The sequence below is a fragment of the Hypomesus nipponensis genome, chromosome 12 (genome assembly GCF_054491055.1).
Source record: "Hypomesus nipponensis isolate SF chromosome 12, ASM5449105v1, whole genome shotgun sequence".
Taxonomy (NCBI): domain Eukaryota; kingdom Metazoa; phylum Chordata; class Actinopteri; order Osmeriformes; family Osmeridae; genus Hypomesus; species Hypomesus nipponensis.
Window position 1 is genome coordinate 16,885,001 of NC_140372.1, and position 10,000 is coordinate 16,895,000.

Consider the following 10,000-nt stretch of genomic DNA (forward strand, 5'->3'; position numbering starts at 1 on the left):
ACCCTGCTTAGCTTCCGAGATCAGACGAGATCGGGCGTTGCCAGGCTGGTATGGCCGTACGAAATAAGTTGACAACCATAGGCTACTTATCCATATACAGATTTAGCAATTGACAATGCAAGGTAGTCTCTCTCTCTCTCTCTCTCTCTCGTGTCAAAATGAAAACAGCTTCCAGCCCCTTTCATGAAGGACTACTTGTGCATATTGCAAGATGTCAGTTTCTAAGTGAATGAGCAAAAGAGCATACAGCACCTGGTATTCCCAGGCGGTCTCCCATCCAAGTACTAACCAGGCCCGACCCTGCTTAGCTTCCGAGATCAGACGTGATCGGGCGTTGCCAGGCTGGTATGGCCGTACGAAATAAGTTGACAACCATAGGCTACTTATCCATATACAGATTTAGCAATTGACAATGCAAGGTAGTCTCTCTCTCTCTCTCTCTCTCTCTCTCTCTCTCTCTCTCTCTCGTGTCAAAATGAAAACAGCTTCCAGCCCCTTTCATGAAGGACTACTTGTGCATATTGCAAGATGTCAGTTTCTAAGTGAATGAGCAAAAGAGCATACAGCACCTGGTATTCCCAGGCGGTCTCCCATCCAAGTACTAACCAGGCCCGACCCTGCTTAGCTTCCGAGATCAGACGAGATCGGGCGTGGCCAGGCTGGTATGGCCGTACGAAATAAGTTGACAACCATAGGCTACTTATCCATATACAGATTTAGCAATTGACAATGCAAGGTGGTCTCTCTCTCTCTCTCTCTCGTGTCAAAATGAAAACAGCTTCCAGCCCCTTTCATGAAGGACTACTTGTGCATATTGCAAGATGTCAGTTTCTAAGTTAATGAGCAAAAGAGCATACAGCACCTGGTATTCCCAGGCGGTCTCCCATCCAAGTACTAACCAGGCCCGACCCTGCTTAGCTTCCGAGATCAGACGAGATCGGGCGTTGCCAGGCTGGTATGGCCGTACGAAATAAGTTGACAACCATAGGCTACTTATCCATATACAGATTTAGCAATTGACAATGCAAGGTGGTCTCTCTCTCTCTCTCTCTCGTGTCAAAATGAAAACAGCTTCCAGCCCCTTTCATGAAGGACTACTTGTGCATATTGCAAGATTTCAGTTTCTAAGTGAATGAGCAAAAGAGCATACAGCACCTGGTATTCCCAGGCGGTCTCCCATCCAAGTACTAACCAGGCCCGACCCTGCTTAGCTTCCGAGATCAGACGAGATCGGGCGTTGCCAGGCTGGTATGGCCGTACGAAATAAGTTGACAACCATAGGCTACTTATCCATATACAGATTTAGCAATTGACAATGCAAGGTGGTCTCTCTCTCTCTCTCTCTCGTGTCAAAATGAAAACAGCTTCCAGCCCCTTTCATGAAGGACTACTTGTGCATATTGCAAGATTTCAGTTTCTAAGTGAATGAGCAAAAGAGCATACAGCACCTGGTATTCCCAGGCGGTCTCCCATCCAAGTACTAACCAGGCCCGACCCTGCTTAGCTTCCGAGATCAGACGAGATCGGGCGTTGCCAGGCTGGTATGGCCGTACGAAATAAGTTGACAACCATAGGCTACTTATCCATATACAGATTTAGCAATTGACAATGCAAGGTGGTCTCTCTCTCTCTCTCTCTCTCTCTCTCTCTCTCTCTCTCTCTCTCTCTCTCTCTCGTGTCAAAATGAAAACAGCTTCCAGCCCCTTTCATGAAGGACTACTTGTGCATATTGCAAGATGTCAGTTTCTAAGTGAATGAGCAAAAGAGCATACAGCACCTGGTATTCCCAGGCGGTCTCCCATCCAAGTACTAACCAGGCCCGACCCTGCTTAGCTTCCGAGATCAGACGAGAGCGGGCGTTGCCAGGCTGGTATGGCCGTACGAAATAAGTTGACAACCATAGGCTACTTATCCATATACAGATTTAGCAATTGACAATGCAAGGTGGTCTCTCTCTCTCTCTCTCGTGTCAAAATGAAAACAGCTTCCAGCCCCTTTCATGAAGGACTACTTGTGCATATTGCAAGATGTCAGTTTCTAAGTGAATGAGCAAAAGAGCATACAGCACCTGGTATTCCCAGGCGGTCTCCCATCCAAGTACTAACCAGGCCCGACCCTGCTTAGCTTACGAGATCAGACGTGATCGGGCGTTGCCAGGCTGGTATGGCCGTACGAAATAAGTTGACAACCATAGGCTACTTATCCATATACAGATTTGGCATTTGACAATGCAAGGTGGTCTCTCTCTCTCTCTCTCTCTCTCTCTCTCTCTCTCGTGTCAAAATGAAAACAGTTTCCAGCCCCTTTCATGAAGGACTACTTGTGCATATTGCAAGATGTCAGTTTCTAAGTGAATGAGCAAAAGAGCATACAGCACCTGGTATTCCCAGGCGGTCTCCCATCCAAGTACTAACCAGGCCCGACCCTGCTTAGCTTCCGAGATCAGACGAGATCGGGCGTTGCCAGGCTGGTATGGCCGTACGAAATAAGTTGACAACCATAGGCTACTTATCCATATACAGATTTAGCAATTGACAATGCAAGGTAGTCTCTCTCTCTCTCTCGTGTCAAAATGAAAACAGCTTCCAGCCCCTTTCATGAAGGACTACTTGTGCATATTGCAAGATGTCAGTTTCTAAGTGAATGAGCAAAAGAGCATACAGCACCTGGTATTCCCAGGCGGTCTCCCATCCAAGTACTAACCAGGCCCGACCCTGCTTAGCTTCCGAGATCAGGCGTTGCCAGGCTGGTATGGCCGTACGAAATAAGTTGACAACCATAGGCTACTTATCCATATACAGATTTAGCAATTGACAATGCAAGGTGGTCTCTCTCTCTCTCTCTCGTGTCAAAATGAAAACAGCTTCCAGCCCCTTTCATGAAGGACTACTTGTGCATATTGCAAGATGTCAGTTTCTAAGTGAATGAGCATAAGAGCATACAGCACCTGGTATTCCCAGGCGGTCTCCCATCCAAGTACTAACCAGGCCCGACCCTGCTTAGCTTCCGAGATCAGACGAGATCGGGCGTTGCCAGGCTGGTATGGCCGTACGAAATAAGTTGACAACCATAGGCTACTTATCCATATACAGATTTAGCAATTGACAATACAAGGTAGTCTCTCTCTCTCTCTCTCTCTCTCTCTCTCTCTCGTGTCAAAATGAAAACAGCTTCCAGCCCCTTTCATGAAGGACTACTTGTGCATATTGCAAGATGTCAGTTTCTAAGTGAATGAGCAAAAGAGCATACAGCACCTGGTATTCCCAGGCGGTCTCCCATCCAAGTACTAACCAGGCCAGACCCTGCTTAGCTTACGAGATCAGACGTGATCGGGCGTTGCCAGGCTGGTATGGCCGTACGAAATAAGTTGACAACCATAGGCTACTTATCCATATACAGATTTAGCAATTGACAATGCAAGGTGGTCTCTCTCTCTCTCTCTCTCTCTCTCTCTCGTGTCAAAATGAAAACAGCTTCCAGCCCCTTTCATGAAGGACTACTTGTGCATATTGCAAGATGTCAGTTTCTAAGTGAATGAGCAAAAGAGCATACAGCACCTGGTATTCCCAGGCGGTCTCCCATCCAAGTACTAACCAGGCCCGACCCTGCTTAGCTTCCGAGATCAGGCGTTGCCAGGCTGGTATGGCCGTACTAAATAAGTTGACAACCATAGGCTACTTATCCATATACAGATTTAGCAATTGACAATGCAAGGTAGTCTCTCTCTCTCTCTCTCGTGTCAAAATGAAAACAGCTTCCAGCCCCTTTCATGAAGGACTACTTGTGCATATTGCAAGATGTCAGTTTCTAAGTGAATGAGCAAAAGAGCATACAGCACCTGGTATTCCCAGGCGGTCTCCCATCCAAGTACTAACCAGGCCCGACCCTGCTTAGCTTCCGAGATCAGACGAGATCGGGCGTTGCCAGGCTGGTATGGCCGTACGAAATAAGTTGACAACCATAGGCTACTTATCCATATACAGATTTAGCAATTGAAAATGCAAGGTAGTCTCTCTCTCTCTCTCTCTCTCGTGTCAAAATGAAAACAGCTTCCAGCCCCTTTCATGAAGGACTACTTGTGCATATTGCAAGATTTCAGTTTCTAAGTGAATGAGCACAAGAGCATACAGCACCTGGTATTCCCAGGCGGTCTCCCATCCAAGTACTAACCAGGCCGACCCTGCTTAGCTTCCGAGATCAGACGAGATCGGGCGTTGCCAGGCTGGTATGGCCGTACGAAATAAGTTGACAACCATAGGCTACTTATCCATATACAGATTTAGCAATTGACAATGCAAGGTAGTCTCTCTCTCTCTCTCTCTCTCTCTCTCGTGTCAAAATGAAAACATCTTCCAGCCCCTTTCATGAAGGACTACTTGTGCATATTGCAAGATGTCAGTTTCTATGTGAATGAGCAAAAGAGCATACAGCACCTGGTATTCCCAGGCGGTCTCCCATCCAAGTACTAACCAGGCCCGACCCTGCTTAGCTTCCGAGATCAGACGTGATCGGGCGTTGCCAGGCTGGTATGGCCGTACGAAATAAGTTGACAACCATAGGCTACTTATCCATATACAGATTTAGCAATTGACAATGCAAGGTGGTCTCTCTCTCTCTCTCTCTCTCTCTCTCTCTCTCTCGTGTCAAAATGAAAACAGCTTCCAGCCCCTTTCATGAAGGACTACTTGTGCATATTGCAAGATGTCAGTTTCTAAGTGAATGAGCAAAAGAGCATACAGCACCTGGTATTCCCAGGCGGTCTCCCATCCAAGTACTAACCAGGCCCGACCCTGCTTAGCTTCCGAGATCAGACGTGATCGGGCGTTGCCAGGCTGGTATGGCCGTACGAAATAAGTTGACAACCATAGGCTACTTATCCATATACAGATTTAGCAATTGACAATGCAAGGTGGTCTCTCTCTCTCTCTCTCTCTCTCTCTCTCTCGTGTCAAAATGAAAACAGCTTCCAGCCCCTTTCATGAAGGACTACTTGTGCATATTGCAAGATGTCAGTTTCTAAGTGAATGAGCAAAAGAGCATACAGCACCTGGTATTACCAGGCGGTCTCCCATCCAAGTACTAACCAGGCCCGACCCTGCTTAGCTTCCGAGATCAGACGTGATCGGGCGTTGCCAGGCTGGTATGGCCGTACAAAATAAGTTGACAACCATAGGCTACTTATCCATATACAGATTTAGCAATTGACAATGCAAGGTAGTCTCTCTCTCTCTCTCTCTCTCTCTCTCTCGTGTCAAAATGAAAACAGCTTCCAGCCCCTTTCATGAAGGACTACTTGTGCATATTGCAAGATGTCAGTTTCTAAGTGAATGAGCAAAAGAGCATACAGCACCTGGTATTCCCAGGCGGTCTCCCATCCAAGTACTAACCAGGCCCGACCCTGCTTAGCTTCCGAGATCAGACGTGATCGGGCGTTGCCAGGCTGGTATGGCCGTACGAAATAAGTTGACAACCATAGGCTACTTATCCATATACAGATTTAGCAATTGACAATGCAAGGTGGTCTCTCTCTCTCTCTCTCTCTCTCTCTCTCTCTCTCTCGTGTCAAAATGAAAACAGCTTCCAGCCCCTTTCATGAAGGACTACTTGTGCATATTGCAAGATGTCAGTTTCTAAGTGAATGAGCAAAAGAGCATACAGCACCTGGTATTCCCAGGCGGTCTCCCATCCAAGTACTAACCAGGCCCGACCCTGCTTAGCTTCCGAGATCAGACGTGATCGGGCGTTGCCAGGCTGGTATGGCCGTACGAAATAAGTTGACAACCATAGGCTACTTATCCATATACAGATTTAGCAATTGACAATGCAAGGTGGTCTCTCTCTCTCTCTCTCTCTCTCTCTCTCTCTCTCGTGTCAAAATGAAAACAGCTTCCAGCCCCTTTCATGAAGGACTACTTGTGCATATTGCAAGATGTCAGTTTCTAAGTGAATGAGCAAAAGAGCATACAGCACCTGGTATTACCAGGCGGTCTCCCATCCAAGTACTAACCAGGCCCGACCCTGCTTAGCTTCCGAGATCAGACGTGATCGGGCGTTGCCAGGCTGGTATGGCCGTACAAAATAAGTTGACAACCATAGGCTACTTATCCATATACAGATTTAGCAATTGACAATGCAAGGTAGTCTCTCTCTCTCTCTCTCTCTCTCTCTCTCTCGTGTCAAAATGAAAACAGCTTCCAGCCCCTTTCATGAAGGACTACTTGTGCATATTGCAAGATGTCAGTTTCTAAGTGAATGAGCAAAAGAGCATACAGCACCTGGTATTCCCAGGCGGTCTCCCATCCAAGTACTAACCAGGCCCGACCCTGCTTAGCTTCCGAGATCAGACGAGATCGGGCGTGGCCAGGCTGGTATGGCCGTACGAAATAAGTTGACAACCATAGGCTACTTATCCATATACAGATTTAGCAATTGACAATGCAAGGTGGTCTCTCTCTCTCTCTCTCTCGTGTCAAAATGAAAACAGCTTCCAGCCCCTTTCATGAAGGACTACTTGTGCATATTGCAAGATGTCAGTTTCTAAGTTAATGAGCAAAAGAGCATACAGCACCTGGTATTCCCAGGCGGTCTCCCATCCAAGTACTAACCAGGCCCGACCCTGCTTAGCTTCCGAGATCAGACGAGATCGGGCGTTGCCAGGCTGGTATGGCCGTACGAAATAAGTTGACAACCATAGGCTACTTATCCATATACAGATTTAGCAATTGACAATGCAAGGTGGTCTCTCTCTCTCTCTCTCGTGTCAAAATGAAAACAGCTTCCAGCCCCTTTCATGAAGGACTACTTGTGCATATTGCAAGATTTCAGTTTCTAAGTGAATGAGCAAAAGAGCATACAGCACCTGGTATACCCAGGCGGTCTCCCATCCAAGTACTAACCAGGCCCGACCCTGCTTAGCTTCCGAGATCAGACGAGATCGGGCGTTGCCAGGCTGGTATGGCCGTACGAAATAAGTTGACAACCATAGGCTACTTATCCATATACAGATTTAGCAATTGACAATGCAAGGTGGTCTCTCTCTCTCTCTCTCTCTCTCGTGTCAAAATGAAAACAGCTTCCAGCCCCTTTCATGAAGGACTACTTGTGCATATTGCAAGATTTCAGTTTCTAAGTGAATGAGCAAAAGAGCATACGCCACCTGGTATTCCCAGGCGGTCTCCCATCCAAGTACTAACCAGGCCCGACCCTGCTTAGCTTCCGAGATCAGACGTGATCGGGCGTTGCCAGGCTGGTATGGCCGTACGAAATAAGTTGACAACCATAGGCTACTTATCCATATACAGATTTAGCAATTGACAATGCAAGGTGGTCTCTCTCTCTCTCTCTCTCTCTCTCTCTCTCGTGTCAAAATGAAAACAGCTTCCAGCCCCTTTCATGAAGGACTACTTGTGCATATTGCAAGATGTCAGTTTCTAAGTGAATGAGCAAAAGAGCATACAGCACCTGGTATTACCAGGCGGTCTCCCATCCAAGTACTAACCAGGCCCGACCCTGCTTAGCTTCCGAGATCAGACGTGATCGGGCGTTGCCAGGCTGGTATGGCCGTACGAAATAAGTTGACAACCATAGGCTACTTATCCATATACAGATTTAGCAATTGACAATGCAAGGTAGTCTCTCTCTCTCTCTCTCTCTCTCTCTCTCTCTCGTGTCAAAATGAAAACAGCTTCCAGCCCCTTTCATGAAGGACTACTTGTGCATATTGCAAGATGTCAGTTTCTAAGTGAATGAGCAAAAGAGCATACAGCACCTGGTATTCCCAGGCGGTCTCCCATCCAAGTACTAACCAGGCCCGACCCTGCTTAGCTTCCGAGATCAGACGAGATCGGGCGTGGCCAGGCTGGTATGGCCGTACGAAATAAGTTGACAACCATAGGCTACTTATCCATATACAGATTTAGCAATTGACAATGCAAGGTGGTCTCTCTCTCTCTCTCTCTCGTGTCAAAATGAAAACAGCTTCCAGCCCCTTTCATGAAGGACTACTTGTGCATATTGCAAGATGTCAGTTTCTAAGTTAATGAGCAAAAGAGCATACAGCACCTGGTATTCCCAGGCGGTCTCCCATCCAAGTACTAACCAGGCCCGACCCTGCTTAGCTTCCGAGATCAGACGAGATCGGGCGTTGCCAGGCTGGTATGGCCGTACGAAATAAGTTGACAACCATAGGCTACTTATCCATATACAGATTTAGCAATTGACAATGCAAGGTGGTCTCTCTCTCTCTCTCTCTCTCTCTCTCTCTCTCTCTCTCTCTCTCTCTCTCTCTCTCTCTCTCTCTCTCTCTCTCTCTCGTGTCAAAATGAAAACAGCTTCCAGCCCCTTTCATGAAGGACTACTTGTGCATATTGCAAGATGTCAGTTTCTAAGTGAATGAGCAAAAGAGCATACAGCACCTGGTATTCCCAGGCGGTCTCCCATCCAAGTACTAACCAGGCCCGACCCTGCTTAGCTTCCGAGATCAGACGAGAGCGGGCGTTGCCAGGCTGGTATGGCCGTACGAAATAAGTTGACAACCATAGGCTACTTATCCATATACAGATTTAGCAATTGACAATGCAAGGTGGTCTCTCTCTGTCTCTCTCGTGTCAAAATGAAAACAGCTTCCAGCCCCTTTCATGAAGGACTACTTGTGCATATTGCAAGATGTCAGTTTCTAAGTGAATGAGCAAAAGAGCATACAGCACCTGGTATTCCCAGGCGGTCTCCCATCCAAGTACTAACCAGGCCCGACCCTGCTTAGCTTACGAGATCAGACGTGATCGGGCGTTGCCAGGCTGGTATGGATGGCCGTACGAAATAAGTTGACAACCATAGGCTACTTATCCATATACAGATTTGGCATTTGACAATGCAAGGTGGTCTCTCTCTCTCTCTCTCTCTCTCTCTCTCTCGTGTCAAAATGAAAACAGTTTCCAGCCCCTTTCATGAAGGACTACTTGTGCATATTGCAAGATTTCAGTTTCTAAGTGAATGAGCAAAAGAGCATACAGCACCTGGTATTCCCAGGCGGTCTCCCATCCAAGTACTAACCAGGCCCGACCCTGCTTAGCTTCCGAGATCAGACGAGATCGGGCGTTGCCAGGCTGGTATGGCCGTACGAAATAAGTTGACAACCATAGGCTACTTATCCATATACAGATTTAGCAATTGACAATGCAAGGTAGTCTCTCTCTCTCTCTCGTGTCAAAATGAAAACAGCTTCCAGCCCCTTTCATGAAGGACTACTTGTGCATATTGCAAGATGTCAGTTTCTAAGTGAATGAGCAAAAGAGCATACAGCACCTGGTATTCCCAGGCGGTCTCCCATCCAAGTACTAACCAGGCCCGACCCTGCTTAGCTTCCGAGATCAGACGAGAGCGGGCGTTGCCAGGCTGGTATGGCCGTACGAAATAAGTTGACAACCATAGGCTACTTATCCATATACAGATTTAGCAATTGACAATGCAAGGTGGTCTCTCTCTCTCTCTCTCGTGTCAAAATGAAAACAGCTTCCAGCCCCTTTCATGAAGGACTACTTGTGCATATTGCAAGATGTCAGTTTCTAAGTGAATGAGCAAAAGAGCATACAGCACCTGGTATTCCCAGGCGGTCTCCCATCCAAGTACTAACCAGGCCCGACCCTGCTTAGCTTACGAGATCAGACGTGATCGGGCGTTGCCAGGCTGGTATGGCCGTACGAAATAAGTTGACAACCATAGGCTACTTATCCATATACAGATTTGGCATTTGACAATGCAAGGTGGTCTCTCTCTCTCTCTCTCTCTCTCTCTCTCGTGTCAAAATGAAAACAGTTTCCAGCCCCTTTCATGAAGGACTACTTGTGCATATTGCAAGATTTCAGTTTCTAAGTGAATGAGCAAAAGAGCATACAGCACCTGGTATTCCCAGGCGGTCTCCCATCCAAGTACTAACCAGGCCCGACCCTGCTTAGCTTCCGAGATCAGACGAGATCGGGCGTTGCCAGGCTGGTATGGCCGT

General features: G+C 47.3%; 20 non-coding genes and 14 pseudogenes across 20 annotated transcripts in view; all 34 read right to left on the reverse strand.

The window, feature by feature from the left end:
- LOC146264742 (5S ribosomal RNA) overlaps nt 1-62 on the reverse strand; it is a 119-nt gene extending 57 nt beyond the window's left edge. Inside the window, exon 1 of the ribosomal RNA XR_014726082.1 lies at nt 1-62. This exon is cut by the window's left edge and continues 57 nt beyond it. This is a non-coding gene — a ribosomal RNA (5S ribosomal RNA).
- Nucleotides 63-240: 178 nt separating this feature from the next.
- On the reverse strand, nt 241-359 carry LOC146264743 (5S ribosomal RNA). Its single transcript, XR_014727763.1, has one exon. It is a non-coding gene; the product is annotated as a 5S ribosomal RNA (ribosomal RNA).
- A 198-nt stretch (nt 360-557) lies between these two features.
- On the reverse strand, nt 558-676 carry LOC146264744 (5S ribosomal RNA). The gene has a single exon (XR_014727998.1). It is a non-coding gene; the product is annotated as a 5S ribosomal RNA (ribosomal RNA).
- A 174-nt stretch (nt 677-850) lies between these two features.
- On the reverse strand, nt 851-969 carry LOC146264745 (5S ribosomal RNA). Its single transcript, XR_014726083.1, has one exon. It is a non-coding gene; the product is annotated as a 5S ribosomal RNA (ribosomal RNA).
- Nucleotides 970-1,143: 174 nt separating this feature from the next.
- Nucleotides 1,144-1,262, reverse strand: LOC146264746 (5S ribosomal RNA). Its single transcript, XR_014726084.1, has one exon. It is a non-coding gene; the product is annotated as a 5S ribosomal RNA (ribosomal RNA).
- A 174-nt stretch (nt 1,263-1,436) lies between these two features.
- LOC146264747 (5S ribosomal RNA) lies at nt 1,437-1,555 on the reverse strand. The gene has a single exon (XR_014726085.1). It is a non-coding gene; the product is annotated as a 5S ribosomal RNA (ribosomal RNA).
- Nucleotides 1,556-1,765: 210 nt separating this feature from the next.
- On the reverse strand, nt 1,766-1,884 carry LOC146264748 (5S ribosomal RNA; annotated as a pseudogene).
- Nucleotides 1,885-2,056: 172 nt separating this feature from the next.
- Nucleotides 2,057-2,175, reverse strand: LOC146264749 (5S ribosomal RNA; annotated as a pseudogene).
- A 190-nt stretch (nt 2,176-2,365) lies between these two features.
- LOC146264750 (5S ribosomal RNA) lies at nt 2,366-2,484 on the reverse strand. The gene has a single exon (XR_014726086.1). It is a non-coding gene; the product is annotated as a 5S ribosomal RNA (ribosomal RNA).
- A 170-nt stretch (nt 2,485-2,654) lies between these two features.
- On the reverse strand, nt 2,655-2,763 carry LOC146264751 (5S ribosomal RNA; annotated as a pseudogene).
- Nucleotides 2,764-2,935: 172 nt separating this feature from the next.
- Nucleotides 2,936-3,054, reverse strand: LOC146264752 (5S ribosomal RNA). Its single transcript, XR_014726088.1, has one exon. It is a non-coding gene; the product is annotated as a 5S ribosomal RNA (ribosomal RNA).
- Nucleotides 3,055-3,242: 188 nt separating this feature from the next.
- On the reverse strand, nt 3,243-3,361 carry LOC146264753 (5S ribosomal RNA; annotated as a pseudogene).
- A 184-nt stretch (nt 3,362-3,545) lies between these two features.
- Nucleotides 3,546-3,654, reverse strand: LOC146264754 (5S ribosomal RNA; annotated as a pseudogene).
- Nucleotides 3,655-3,826: 172 nt separating this feature from the next.
- LOC146264755 (5S ribosomal RNA) lies at nt 3,827-3,945 on the reverse strand. The gene has a single exon (XR_014726089.1). It is a non-coding gene; the product is annotated as a 5S ribosomal RNA (ribosomal RNA).
- Nucleotides 3,946-4,121: 176 nt separating this feature from the next.
- On the reverse strand, nt 4,122-4,239 carry LOC146264756 (5S ribosomal RNA; annotated as a pseudogene).
- Nucleotides 4,240-4,421: 182 nt separating this feature from the next.
- On the reverse strand, nt 4,422-4,540 carry LOC146264757 (5S ribosomal RNA). Its single transcript, XR_014727764.1, has one exon. It is a non-coding gene; the product is annotated as a 5S ribosomal RNA (ribosomal RNA).
- A 190-nt stretch (nt 4,541-4,730) lies between these two features.
- Nucleotides 4,731-4,849, reverse strand: LOC146264758 (5S ribosomal RNA). Its single transcript, XR_014727765.1, has one exon. It is a non-coding gene; the product is annotated as a 5S ribosomal RNA (ribosomal RNA).
- Nucleotides 4,850-5,035: 186 nt separating this feature from the next.
- On the reverse strand, nt 5,036-5,154 carry LOC146264759 (5S ribosomal RNA; annotated as a pseudogene).
- Nucleotides 5,155-5,338: 184 nt separating this feature from the next.
- On the reverse strand, nt 5,339-5,457 carry LOC146264760 (5S ribosomal RNA). The gene has a single exon (XR_014727766.1). It is a non-coding gene; the product is annotated as a 5S ribosomal RNA (ribosomal RNA).
- A 192-nt stretch (nt 5,458-5,649) lies between these two features.
- Nucleotides 5,650-5,768, reverse strand: LOC146264761 (5S ribosomal RNA). Its single transcript, XR_014727767.1, has one exon. It is a non-coding gene; the product is annotated as a 5S ribosomal RNA (ribosomal RNA).
- A 190-nt stretch (nt 5,769-5,958) lies between these two features.
- Nucleotides 5,959-6,077, reverse strand: LOC146264762 (5S ribosomal RNA; annotated as a pseudogene).
- Nucleotides 6,078-6,263: 186 nt separating this feature from the next.
- LOC146264763 (5S ribosomal RNA) lies at nt 6,264-6,382 on the reverse strand. The gene has a single exon (XR_014727999.1). It is a non-coding gene; the product is annotated as a 5S ribosomal RNA (ribosomal RNA).
- A 174-nt stretch (nt 6,383-6,556) lies between these two features.
- LOC146264764 (5S ribosomal RNA) lies at nt 6,557-6,675 on the reverse strand. The gene has a single exon (XR_014726090.1). It is a non-coding gene; the product is annotated as a 5S ribosomal RNA (ribosomal RNA).
- A 172-nt stretch (nt 6,676-6,847) lies between these two features.
- LOC146264765 (5S ribosomal RNA) lies at nt 6,848-6,966 on the reverse strand. The gene has a single exon (XR_014729180.1). It is a non-coding gene; the product is annotated as a 5S ribosomal RNA (ribosomal RNA).
- Nucleotides 6,967-7,144: 178 nt separating this feature from the next.
- On the reverse strand, nt 7,145-7,263 carry LOC146264766 (5S ribosomal RNA; annotated as a pseudogene).
- Nucleotides 7,264-7,449: 186 nt separating this feature from the next.
- Nucleotides 7,450-7,568, reverse strand: LOC146264767 (5S ribosomal RNA; annotated as a pseudogene).
- A 188-nt stretch (nt 7,569-7,756) lies between these two features.
- On the reverse strand, nt 7,757-7,875 carry LOC146264768 (5S ribosomal RNA). The gene has a single exon (XR_014728000.1). It is a non-coding gene; the product is annotated as a 5S ribosomal RNA (ribosomal RNA).
- Nucleotides 7,876-8,049: 174 nt separating this feature from the next.
- Nucleotides 8,050-8,168, reverse strand: LOC146264769 (5S ribosomal RNA). Its single transcript, XR_014726091.1, has one exon. It is a non-coding gene; the product is annotated as a 5S ribosomal RNA (ribosomal RNA).
- A 234-nt stretch (nt 8,169-8,402) lies between these two features.
- On the reverse strand, nt 8,403-8,521 carry LOC146264770 (5S ribosomal RNA; annotated as a pseudogene).
- A 172-nt stretch (nt 8,522-8,693) lies between these two features.
- Nucleotides 8,694-8,816, reverse strand: LOC146264771 (5S ribosomal RNA; annotated as a pseudogene).
- A 186-nt stretch (nt 8,817-9,002) lies between these two features.
- On the reverse strand, nt 9,003-9,121 carry LOC146264772 (5S ribosomal RNA). The gene has a single exon (XR_014726092.1). It is a non-coding gene; the product is annotated as a 5S ribosomal RNA (ribosomal RNA).
- Nucleotides 9,122-9,291: 170 nt separating this feature from the next.
- On the reverse strand, nt 9,292-9,410 carry LOC146264773 (5S ribosomal RNA; annotated as a pseudogene).
- Nucleotides 9,411-9,582: 172 nt separating this feature from the next.
- On the reverse strand, nt 9,583-9,701 carry LOC146264774 (5S ribosomal RNA; annotated as a pseudogene).
- Nucleotides 9,702-9,885: 184 nt separating this feature from the next.
- The window catches only part of LOC146264775 (5S ribosomal RNA), a 119-nt gene continuing 4 nt past the window's right edge, over nt 9,886-10,000 (reverse strand). The window contains exon 1 of the ribosomal RNA XR_014725143.1: nt 9,886-10,000. This exon is cut by the window's right edge and continues 4 nt beyond it. This is a non-coding gene — a ribosomal RNA (5S ribosomal RNA).